The following is a 13,833-nucleotide window of genomic DNA, read 5'->3' as shown; positions in this document are numbered from 1 at the left end:
CCACGCTCTCCACGCAGGTCCACTGTGAATCACTAGTTCCGGAAGAGTTCCCTCTGCTGTTTCTTCCCCTACTCTTCCTTGACCCTGCAGTATCTCCACTTATATTAAACTGTCTCTCTCCCGAACTAGTAGTGTGATCCCTGCCTATTCCGCCATCTTCCTGCTCTCTCGGGAACATTTATTTTTGTACTGCAGAAACACTAATTGGTTCATCATGGGGACACCAGCTCTACACATGTATATTTTCCAGGGAGAATGCTAGAAGAACTGCGGCAAACAAACATGATATTTCTGTTTGTATAGATGATATTATATGCACTTGACTAACGAAGACTTTGCTTTTCTCCAAAACCATTTTTACTCTGATTTTTTCGGTCCATTGCATATGAATTCCACACCAGTTTGTCCGGATATGACTGGATGAAACCGGAAATATCCAGTTATGTTTTGGCTAACTCAATCCGAAATATTGTGAAAGACTCTGTGTTTGTGTTTTCTGTATATTATAGATGGACTTTATTGTTTTGAATGTTTTTATCAGGGAACATTAAATTTTGTTCTTGGAAACACTAATTGGTTCATCATGGGAACATCAGCTCTATACATTCGTATTTTCTAGGGAGAAAGCTAGAGGAACTGCGGCAAACAAACATGACATTTCTGATTGTATCGATGACATTTTATGCACTTGCCTAACGAAAAGACTTTGCTTTTCTCCAAAACCATTTTTACTCTGATTTTCTCGGTCCGTTGCATATGAATTCCAAACAACATTGTCCGGATATGACTGGATGAAACCGGAAATATCCGGTTTTGTTTTGATTAACTAATTCCCAGATATTGCTACAGCTTCTGTGTTTGTGTATTCCTGATAGTACCCACGGAATTTATTGTTTTGAATGTTTTTTATTATGGAATATTTAGTTTTGTTCTTGGAAACACTAATTGGTTCCACATGGAGACACCAGCTCTCCACATTCGTATTTTCTATGGAGAAAGCTAGAGGAACTGCAGCAAAGAAACTTGATATTTCTGTTTGTATAGATGACATTTTATGCACTTGCCTAATTAAAAGACTTTCCTTTTCTCCAAATCCATTTTTACTGTGATTTTCTCGGTCCATAGCATACGAATTCCACACCAGTTTGTCCGGATATGACTGCATGAAACCGGAAATATCCTGTTTTGTTTTGGCTAACTCAATCCCAGATATTGCTACAGCCTCTGTATTTGTGTATTCCTGATATTATCCACAGACTATATTTTTTGAGTGTTTTTTTTTCAGGGAACATTTAATTTTGTGCTTGGAAACACTAATTGGTTCCACATGGAGACACCCGCTCTACACATTCGTATTTATTAGGGAGAAAGCTAGAGGAACTGCGGCAAACAAACATGATATTTCTGTTTGTATAGATGACATTTTATGCACTTGCCTAACGAAAAGTCTTTGCTTTTCTCCAAAACCATTTTTACTGTGATTTTCTTGGTCCATTGCATACGAACTCCACACCAGATTGTCCGGATATGACTGGATGAAAACAGAAGTATCCGGTTGTGTTTTGGCTAACTCAATCTGAAATATTGCTACAGCCTCTGCGTTTGTGTTTTCAGGATATTATTGATGGACTTATTGTTTTGAATGTTTTTATCAGGGATCATTTAATTTTGTACCTTAGAAACACTAATTGGTTCATAATGGGAACACCAGATCTACACGTTCTTATTTTCTATGGAGAAAGCTAGAGGAATTGCAGCAAAGAAACATTAAATTATTGTTTGTATAGATGACATTCTATGCACTTGCCTAACGAAAAGACTTTGCTTTTCTCCAAAACCATTTCTACTGTGATTTTCTCAGTCCATTGCATAAGAATTCCACACCACCTTGTCCGGATATGACTGGATGGCACCGGAAATGTCTGGATTTGTATTGGCTAACTCAATCCCAGATATTGCTACAGCCTCTATGTTTGTGCATTCCTGATATTATCCACGGACTTTTTATTTTTGAATGTTTTTTATCGGGGAACATTTTATTTTGAGCTTGGATACAGTAATTGGTTCCACATGGAGGCACCAGCTCCACATATTCGTATTTTCTAGGGAGAAAGCTAGAGGAACTGCAGCAAACAAACATGATATTTCTGTTTCTATCAATGACATTTTATGCACTTGCCTAATGAAAAGACTTTGCTTTTCTCCAAAACCATTTTTACTCTTTTTTTCACGGTCCATTGCATTTGTATTCCAAACCACTTTTTCCGGATATGACTCAATGCCACCAGAAATATCCAGTTGTGTTTTGGCTAACTCAATCCGAAATATTGCTACAGCCTCTGTGTTTGTGTTTTCTGGATATTATCGATGGACTTTATTGTTTTGTGTGTTTTTATCAGGGAATATTTAATTCTGTACCGTTACAGCACTATATGGTTCATCATGGTAACCCCAGCTCCACACATTCGTATTTTCTAGGGAGAAACCTAGAGGAACTGTGGCAAACAAACATGATATTTCTTTTTGTATCGATGACATTTTATGCACTTGCCTAACGAAAATACTTTGCTTTTCTCCAAAAACATTTGTACTGTGATTTTCTCGGGCTATTGCATACGAATTCCACAGCAGTTTGTCCAGATACAACTGGATGAAAGCGGAAATGTCCGATTTTGTTTTGGCTAACTCAATCCCAGATATTGCTACAGCCTCTGTGTTTGTGTATTCCTGATATTATCCTTGCACTTTACTGTTTGAATATTTTTTATCAGGGAACATTTAATTTTGTGCTGTGAAACACTAATTATTTCCACATGGAGAAAGCAGCTCTACACATTCGTATTTTCCAGGGAGAAAGCTAGAGGAACTGCGGCAAACAAACATCATATTTCTGTTTGTATAGATGACATTTTATGCATTTGCCTCATGAAAAGACATTTCTTTTCTCCAAAGCCATTTTTACTGTGATTTTCTCGGTCCATTGCATACGAACTCCACACCAGTTTGTCCAGATATGACTAGATGAAACCGAAAATATCCGGTTGTGTTTTGGCTAACTCAATCCCAGTTATTGCTACATCCTCTGTGTCTCTGCATTCTTGATATTATCCACAGATTTATTGTTTTGAATGTTTTTTATCAGAGAACATTTAATTTTGTACCATAAATCTCTAATTGTTTCCGCATGGAGATAGCAGCTGCACACATTCGCATTTTCTAGGGAGAAAGCTAGAGGAACTGCGGCAAACAAACATCATATTTCTGTTTGTATAGATGACATTTTATGCATTTGCCTAATGAAAAGACTTTGCTTTTCTCCAAAACCATTTTTACTGTGATTTTCTCAGTCCATTGCATACGAATACCACACCAGTTTTTCAGGATATGACCCTATGAAACGAGAAATATCCGGTTGTGTTTTGGCTAACTCAATCCGAAATATTGTGAAAGCTTCTTTGTTTGTGTTTTCTGGATATTATCGATGGACTTTATTGTTTTGAATGTTTTTATCAGGGAACATTTAATTTTGTACCGTAGAAACACTAATTGGTTCTTCATGGGGAGACCAGCTCTACACATTCGTATTTTCTATGGAGAAAGCTAGAGGAACTGCGGCAAACAAACATCATATTTCTGTTTGCATAGTTGACATTTTATGCATTTGCCTAATGAAAAGACTTTGCTTTTCTCCAAATCCATTTGTACTGTGATTTTCTCGGTCCATTGCATACGAATTCCACACCAGTTTGTCCAGATATGACTGGATGAAACCAGAAATATCCGGTTGTGTTTTGGCTAACTCAATCCGAAATATTGTGAAAGCACCTGTGTTTGTGTTTTCTGGATATTAGTTATGGATTTTTTTCAGGGAACATTTAATTTTGTGCTTGGAAACACTAATTGGTTCCACATGGAGTCACCAGCTCTACATATTCGTATTTTCTACGGAGAAAGCTAGAGGAACTGCGGCAAACAAACATGATACTTCTGTTGGTATAGATGATATTTTATGCACTTGCACAACGAACAGACTTTGCTTTTCTCCAAAACCATTTTTCTGTGATTTTCTCGAAACACTACATATGAATTCGACAGCAGTTTGTCCGGATATGACTGGATGAAACGAGAAATATCCGGTTGAGTTTTGGCTAACTCAATCCGAAATATTGTGAAATCTTCTTTGTTTGTGTTTTCTGGATATTATCGATGACTTTAATGTTTTGAATGTTTTTATCAGGGAACATTTATTTTTGTACCATTGAATCACTAATTGGTTCCACATAGAGGCACCAGCTCTACACATTCCTATTTTCTAGGAAGAAAGCTAGAGGAACTGCGGCAAACAAACATGATATTTCTGTTTGTATAGATGACATTTTATGCACTTGCCTAACGAAAAAACTTTGCTTTTCTCCAAAACCGTTTTTACTGTGATTTTCTTGGTCCATTGCCTACAAATCCATACAAGTTTGTCCAGATATGACTGGATGAAAACAGAAATATCCGGTTGTGTCTTGTCTAACTCCATCTGAAATATTGTGAAATCCTCTGTGTTTGTTTTTTTGGATAATTTCAATGGACTTTATTGTTTCGAATGTTTTTATCAGAGAACATTTAATTTTGTATCATTGAAACACTAATTGGTTCACCATGGTGACACCAGCTGAACACATTCGTATTTTCTAGGGAGAAAGCTAGAGGAACTGCAGCAAACAAACATGATATTTCTGTTTCTATCAATGACATTTTATGCACTTGCCTAACGAAAAGACTGTGCTTTTCTCCAAAACCATTTGTACTGTGATTTTCTCGGTCCACTGCATATGAATTCCACAAGAGTTTGTCTGGCTGTGACTGGATGAAAGCAATAATATCCCGTTGTTGTTTTGTCTAACTCAATCCGAAATATCTTGAAAGCCTCTGTGTTTGTGTTTTCTGGATATTATCGATGGACTTTATTGTTTTGAATGTTTTTATCAGGCAACATTTAATTTTGTACCGTTGAATCACTAATTCATTCATCATGGGGACACAAGCTCTACACATTTGTATTTTCTAGGGAGAAACCTAGAGGAACTGCGGCAAACAAACATGATATTTCTGTTTGTATCGATGACATTTTATGCACTTGCCTCACGAAAAGACTTTGCTTTTCTCCAAAACCATTTTTACTGTGATTTTCTCGCCCCATTGCATACGAATACCACACCAGTTTTTCCGGATATGACTGGATAAAACGAGAAATATCCGGTTGTGTTTTGGCTAACTCAATCCGAAATATTGTGAAAGATTCTTTGTTTGTGTTTTCTGGATATTATCGATGGACTTTATTGTTTTGAATGTTTTTATTAGGGAACATTGAATTTTGTACCGTAGAAACACTAATTGGTTCATCATGGGGAGACCAGCTCTACACATTCGTATTTTCTATGGAGAAAGCTAGAAGAAATGCAGCAAGCAAACATGATATTTCTGTTTGTATCGATGACATTTTATGCACTTGCCTAACGAAAAGACTTTGCTTTTCTCCAAAACCGTTTTTACTGTGATTTTCTTGGTCCATTGCATACGAATTCCATACAAGTCTGTCCAGATATGACTGGATGAAACCAGAAATATCCGGTTGTGTTTTGTCTAACTCCATCTGAAATATTGTGAAATCCTCTGTGTTTGTTTTTTCTGGATATTATCGATGGACTTTATTGTTTTGAATGTTTTTATCAGGGAACATTTAATTTTGTATCGTTGAAACACTAATTGGTTCACCATGGTGACACCAGCTCTACATATTCGTATTTTCTAGGGAGAAAGCTAGAGGAACTGCGGTAAACAAACATGATATTTCTGTTTCTATCAATGATGTTTTATGCACTTGGCTAACGAAAAGACTTTGCTTTTCTCCAAAACCATTTGTACTGTGATTTTCTCGGTCCATTGCATATGAATTCCAAAAGAGTTTGTTCGGATATGACTGGATGAAAACAGAAATTTCCGGTTATGTTTTGTCTAACTCAATCCGAAATATGTTGAAAGCCTCTGTGTTTGTGTTTTCTGGATATTATCGATGGGCTTTCTTCTTTTGAATGTTTTTATCAGGGAACATTTAATTTTGTCCCATTGAAACACTAATTGGTTCATCATGGCGACAGCACCTCTACACATTCTTATTTTCTAGGGAGAAAGCTAGAGGAACTGTGGCAAACAAACGTGATATTTCTGTTTGTATCGATGACATTTTATGCATTTGCTTAACGAAAAGACTTTGCTTTTCGCCAAAACCATTTGTACTGTGATTTTCTCGGTCCATTGCACACGAATTCCACATCAGTTTGTCTAGATATGACTGGATGAAGCCGGAAATATCCGGTTTTGTTTTGACTAACTGAATCCCAGATATTGCTACAGCCTCTGTGTTTGTTTTTTCTGGATACTATCAATGGCCTTTATGGTATTGAATGCTTTTCATCAGGGAACATTTTATTTTGAGCTTGGATACGGTAATTCGTTCCACATGGAGACACCAGTTCAACATATTCGTATTTTCTAGGGAGAATGCTAGAGGAACTGCGGCAAACAAACATGATATTTCTGTTTGTATCGATGACATTTTATGCACTTGCCTAACAAAAAGACTGCTTTTCTCCAAAACCATTTGTACTGTGATTTTCTCGGTCCAATGCATACGAATTCCACAACAGTTTGTCCGGATATGACTGGATGAAACAGGAAATATCCGGTTTTTTTTTGGCTAACTATATCCCAGATATTGCAAAGCCTCTATATTTGTTTTTTCTGGATATTATCAATGGACTTTATTGTTTTAAATGTTTTTATCGGGGAACATTTTATTTTGAGCTTGGATACAGTAATTGGTTCCACATGGAGACACCAGCTACAAATACTCGTATTTTCTAGAGAGAAAGCTAGAGGAACTGCGACAAACAAACATGATATTTCTGTTTGTATAGATGACATTTTATCTTCGTGCGTAGTGAAAAGACTTTGCTTTTCTCCAAAACCATTTTTAATGTGATTTACTTCGTCCATTGCATACTAATTCCACACCAGGTTGTCCGGATATGACTGGATGAAACCAGAAATATCCGGGTGTGTTTTGGCTAACTCAATCCTAAATATTGTGAATGCCTCTGTGTTTGCATTTTCTGCATATTATCGATGGACTTTTTTTGAATGTTTTTATCAGGGAACATTTAATTTTGTACCATTGAAACACTAACTGGTTCCACGTGGGGACACAAGCTCTACACATTCACATTTTCTAATTGAAAGCTAGAGAAATTGCAGCAAACAAACATGATATTTCTGTTTGTATCGATGACATTTTATGCACTTGCCTAACGAAAAGACTTTGCTTTTCTCCAAAACCATTTTTATTGTGATTTTCTCGGTCCATTGCATACGAATTCCACAGTAGTTTGTCCAGATATGTCTGGATGAAACCAGAAATATCCGGTTCTGTTTTGGCTAACTCAATCCGAAATATTGTGAAAGCCTCTGGGTTTGTGTTTTCTGGATCTTATCGATGGACTTTATTGTTTTGAATGTTTTTATCAGGGAACATTTAATTTAGTACCGTTGAAACACTAATTGGTTCATCATGGGGACACCAGCTCCACACATTCGTATTTTCTAGGGAAAAACTAGAGGAACTGCGGCAAACAAACATGATATTACTGTTTGTATTGATGACACTTTATGCACTTGTCTAACAAAAAGACTATGCTTTTCTCCAAAACCATTTGTACTGTGATTTTCTCGGTCCATTGCACATTTATTCCACAGGAGTTTGTCCGGATATGACTGGATGAAACCAGAAATATCCTTTTTTGTTTTGGCTAACTCTATCCCAGATATTGCTACAGCCTCCTTGTTTGTTATTTCTGGATAATTTCAATGGACTTTATTGTTTTGAATGCTTTTTATTGGGGAACATTTTATTTTGTGCTTGGATACAGTAATTGGTTCCACATGGAGGCACCAGCTCCACATATTCGTATTTTCCAGGGAGAAAGCTAGAGGAACTGTGGCAAACAAATATGATATTTCTGTTTGTCTAGATGACATTTGATGCACTTGCCTAACGAAAATACTTTGCTTTTCTCCAAAACCATTTGTACTGTGATTTTCTCGGTCCATTGCATACGAATTCCACAAGAGTTTGTCCGGATATGACTGGATGAAACCGGAAATATCCGGTTTTGTTTTTGCTAACTCAATCCCAGATATTACTACAGCCTCTATGTTTGTTATTTCTGGATAATTTCAATGGACTTTGTTGTTTTGAATGCTTTTTATTGGGGAACATTTTATTGTGAGATTGGATACAGTAATTCGTTTCACATGGAGACACCAGTTCCTCATATTCATATTTTCTAGGGAGAAAGCTAGAGGAACTGAGGCAAACATGATATTTCTGTTTGTATCGATGACATTTTATGCATTTGCCTAACTAAAAGACTTTGCTTTTCTCCAAAACCATTTTTACTGTGATTTTCTCGGTCCATTGCATAAAAATTCCACAACAGTTTGTCCGGATATGACTGGATGAAATGGGAAATATCCGATTTTGTTTTGGCTAACCCAATCCCAGATATTGCTACAGCCTGTATGTTTGTTTTTTCTGGATGCTATTAATGGACTTTATTGTTTTGAATGCTTTTTATCGGGGAACATTTTATTTTGAGCTTGGATACAGTAATTGGTTCCACATGGAGGCACCAGCTCCACATATTCGTATTTTCTAGGGAGAAAGCTAGAGGAACTGCGGCAAACAAACATGATATTTCTGTTTCTATCAATGACATTTTATGCACTTGCCTAACGAAAAGACTTTGCTTTTCTCCAAAACAATTTTAATGTGATTTTCTCGATCCATTGCATATGAATTCCATAAGAGTTTGTCTGGATATGACTGGATGAAAAGAGAAATATCAGGTTGTGTTTTGTCTATCTCAATCCGAAATATCTTGAAAGCCTCTGTGTTTGTGTTTTCTGGATATTCTCGATGGACTTTATTGTTTTGAATGTTTTTATCAGGCAACATTAATTTTGTACCGTTGAATCACTAATTCGTTCATCATGGGGACACCAGCTCTACACATTTGTATTTTCTAGGGAGAAAGCTAGAGGAACTGCGGCAAACAAACATGATATTTCTGTTTGTATCTAAGACATTTTATGCAATTGCCTAACAAAAAGACTTTGCTTTTCTCCAAAACCATTTATACTGTGATTTTCTCGGTCAATTGCACACGAATTCCACACCAGTGTGTCTGGATATGACTGGATGAAACCAGAAATATCCGGTTTTGTTTTGCCTAACTCAATCACAGATATTGTTACTGCGCCTGTGTTTGTGTATTCCTGGTATTATCCACAGAATTTATTATTTTGAATATTTTTTATCAGGGAATATTTAATTTTCTGTTTGGAAACACTAATTGGTTCCACATATAGACACCAGCTCTACACATTCGTATATTCTAGGGAGAAAGCTAGAGGAACTGAGGCAAACATTATATTTCTGTTTTTATAGATGACATTTTATGCACTTGCCTAACGAGAAGACTTTGCTTTTCTCCAAAACCATTTGTACTGTGATTTTCTCGGTCCATTGCATACGAAATCCACAGGAGGTTGTCCGGATATGACAGGATGAAACCAGAAATATCCGGTTGTGTTTTGGCTAACTCAATCCGAAATATTTTGAAAGCCTCTGTGTTTGTGTTTTCTGGATATTATCGATGGACTTTATTGTTTTGAATGCTTTTTATCGGGGAACATTTTATTTTGAGCTTGGATACAGTAATTGGTTCCACATGGATACACCAGCTCTACACATTCGTATTTTCTAGGGAGAAAGCTAGAGGAACTGCGGCAAACAAACATGATACTTCTGTTGGTATAGATGACATTTTATGCACTTGCCTAACGAAAAGACTTCGCTTTTCTCCAAAACTATTTGTACTGTGATTTTCTCGGTCCATTTCATACGAATTCCATACCAGTTTGTCTGGATATGACTGGACGTAACTGTAAATATCTGGGTTTTTTTTTTTTTTTTTGGCTAACTCAATCCCAAATATTGCTACAGCCTCTGTGTTTGTTTTTTCTGTATACTATCAATGGACTTTATTGTTTTGAATGCTTTTTATCGGGGAATATTTTATTTTGAGCTAGGATACAGTAATTGGTTACACAGGGAGACACCAGATCTACATATTCGTATTTTCTAGGGAGAAAGCTAGAGGAACTGCAGCAAACAAACTTGATATTTATGTATGTATAGATGGCATTTTATGCTCTTGCCTAACGAAAAGACTTGCTTTTCTCCAAATACATTTGTACTGTGATTTTCTCGGTCCATTACATATGAATTCCAAACCACTTTGTCCGGATATCACTGGAGGAGAGCGGAAATATCCGGTTGTGTTTTGGCTAACTCAAACCGAAATATTGTGAAAGCCTCTCTGTTTGTGTTTTCTGGATATTATCGATGGACTTTATTGTTTTGAATGTTTTTTTTTCAGGGAACATTTAATTTTGTGCTTGGAAACACTAATTGGTTCCACATGGAGACTCTAGCTCTACATATTTGTATTTTCCAGAGAGAAAGCTAGAGGAACTGCGGCAAACAAACATGATATTTCTGTTTGTATAGATGACATTTTATGCACTTGCCTGGCGAAAAGGCTTTGCTTTTCTCGAAAACCTTTTTTCTGTGTTTTTCTCAGTACACTTCATATGATATCCACACCACTTTGTCCTGATATGACTGGATGATACCGGAAATATCCGCCTTATTTTTGGCTAACTCAATCCCAGATATTGCTACAGCCTCTGTATTTGTGTTTTCTGGATATTATCGATGGACTTTATTGTTTTGAATGTTTTTATCAGGGAACATTTAATTTTGTACCATTGAAACACTAATTGGTTCATCATGGGGACACCAGCTCTACACATTCCTATTTTCTAGGGAGTAAGCTAGAGGAACGGTTGCAAACAAACAGGATATTTCTGTTTGTATAGATGACGTTTTATGCACTTGCCTAACGAAAAGACTTTGCTATTCCCCAAAACCATTTGTACTGTGATTTTCTCGGTCCATTGCATACGAATTCCACAGCACTTTGTACGGATATGACTGGATGAAACCAGAAATATCCGTTTTTGTTTTGGCTAACTCAATGCGAAATATTGTGAAAGTTTCTGTGTTTGTGTTTTCTGGATGTTATCGATGGACTTTATTGTTTAGAATGTTATTTATCAAGGAACATTTATTTTTGTACCATAGAAACATTAATTGGTTCATCAATGGGACACCAGCTCTACACATTCGTATTTTCTAGGGAGAACGCTAGAGGAACTGCGGTAAACAAACATGATATTTCTGTTTGTATAGATGACATTTTATGCACTTGCTTAACGAAAAGACTTTGGTTTTCTCCAAAACCAATTTTACTGTGATTTTCTCGGTCCATTGCATACGAATTCCACACCAGTTTGTCCGGATATGAATGGATGAAGCCGGAAATATCCGGTTTTGTTTTGGCTAACTCAATCCCAGATATTGCTACAGCCTCTGTGTTTGTGTATTCCTGATATTAGCCACGGACTTTATTGATTTGAATGTTTTTTACCCGGAAATATTTAATTTTGTCCTTGGAATCACTAATTTTTTCCACATGGAGACACCAGCTCTACACATTCGTATTTTCTAGGGAGATATCTAGAGGAACTGTGATAAACAAACATGATATTGCTGTTTATATAGATGACAATTTATGCACTTGCCTAACAAAAAGACTTTGCTTTTCTCTTTAACCATTTGTACTGTGATTTTCTCTGTCCATTTCATCCAAATTCTAAACAACTTTTTCCGGATATGACTGGATGAAAACAGAAATATCCGGTTGTGTTTTGGCTAAGTGAATCCGAAATATTGCTCCAGCCTCTGTGTTTATGTTTTCTGGATATTATCGATGGACTTTATTGTTTTGAATATTTTCATCAGGGAACATTTAATTTTGTACCGTAGAAACACTAATTGGTTTCACATTTAGACACCATTCTACACATTCATATTTTCTAGGGAGACTGCTAGAGGAAATGAGGCAAACAAACATGATACTTCTGCTTGTATAGATGACATTTTATGCACTTGCCTAACGAAAAGACTTTGCTTTTATCGAAAACCATTTTTCTGTGATTTTCTCGGTACACTTCATATGAATTCCACACAAGTTTGTCTGGACATGCCTGGATGAAAACAGAAATATCCGTTTTTGTTTTGGCTAACTCAATCCCAGATATTGCTACACCCTCTGTGTTTGAGTATTCCTGTTATTATCCACGGACTTTATTGTTTTGAAAGTTTTTTATCGGGGAACATTTTATTTTTAGCTAGGATACAGTAATTGGTTCCACATGGAGACACCAGCTCTACACATTCGTATTTTCTAGGTAGAAAGCTAGAGGAACGGTGGCAAACAAACATGATATTGCTGTTTGTATAGATGACATTTTATGCACTTGCTTAACGAAAAGACTTTGCTTTTTCTCCAAAACCATTTTTACTGTGATTTTCATGGCCCATTGCATACAAATTCCATACCACTTTGTCCGGATATGGCTAGATGAAAGCTGAAATATCCGGTGTGTTTTGGCTAAGTCAATCCGAAATATTGTGAAAGACTCTGTGTTTGTGTTTTCTGGATATTATTGATGGACGTTACTGTGATTTTCTCAGTCCATTGCATCTGAATTCCAAACGACTTTTTCCGGATATGACTGGATGAAACCAGAAATACCCGGTCGTGTTTAGGCCAATTATATGCGAAATATTGTGAAAGTTTCTGTGTTTGTGTTTTTTGGATATCATCGATGGACTTTATTATTTTGAATGTTTTTATCAGGGAACATTAAATTTTGTACCGTTGAAACACTAACTGTTTTATCATGGGGACACCAGCTCTACATATTCGTATTTTCTAGGGAGAATGCTAGAGGAACTGCGGCAAACAAACATGATATTTCTGTTTGTATCGATGACATTTTATGCACTTGCCTAACGAAAATACTTTGCCTTTCTCCAAAACCATTTGTACTGTGATTTTCTCGGTCTATTGCATACGAATTCCACACCAGTTTACCATATATGACTGGATGAAACCAAAAATATCCGGTTTTGTTTTGGCTAACTCAATCCCAGATATTGCTACAGCCTCTGTGTTTGTGTATTCCTGATATTATCCACAGACTTTATTGTTTTGAATGTTTTTTCAGGGAACATTTAATGTTGTGCCATTGAAACACTAATTGGTTCATCATGGGGACACCAGCTCTACACTTTTGTATTTTCTAGGGAGAAAGCTAGAGGAACTGCGGCAAACAAACATGATATTTCTGTTTGTATAGATGACATTTTATGCACTTGCCTAACGAAAAGACTTGCTTTTCTCCACAGCCATTTTTCTGTGATTTTCTCGGTACACTTAATCTGAATTCCACACCAGTTTGTACGGATATGACTGGATGAAACCGGAAATATCTAGTTTTCTTGTGGCTAACTCAATCCCAAATATTGCTACAGCCTCTGTGTTTGTGTTTTCTTGATATTCTCAACGGACTTTATTGTTTTGAATGTTTGTTATCGGGGAATATTTTATTTTCAACTTGGATACAGTAATTGGTTCATCATGGGGACACCAGCTCTACACATTTGTATTTTCTAGGGAGAAAGCTAGAGGAACTGCGACAAAAGGCACGATATTTGTGTTTGTATAGATGACATTTTATGCACTTGCCTAA

Source organism: Lepus europaeus, unplaced genomic scaffold, assembly GCF_033115175.1.
Source record: "Lepus europaeus isolate LE1 unplaced genomic scaffold, mLepTim1.pri SCAFFOLD_28, whole genome shotgun sequence".
NCBI lineage: Eukaryota > Metazoa > Chordata > Mammalia > Lagomorpha > Leporidae > Lepus > Lepus europaeus.
This window is presented reverse-complemented; position numbering follows the sequence as displayed.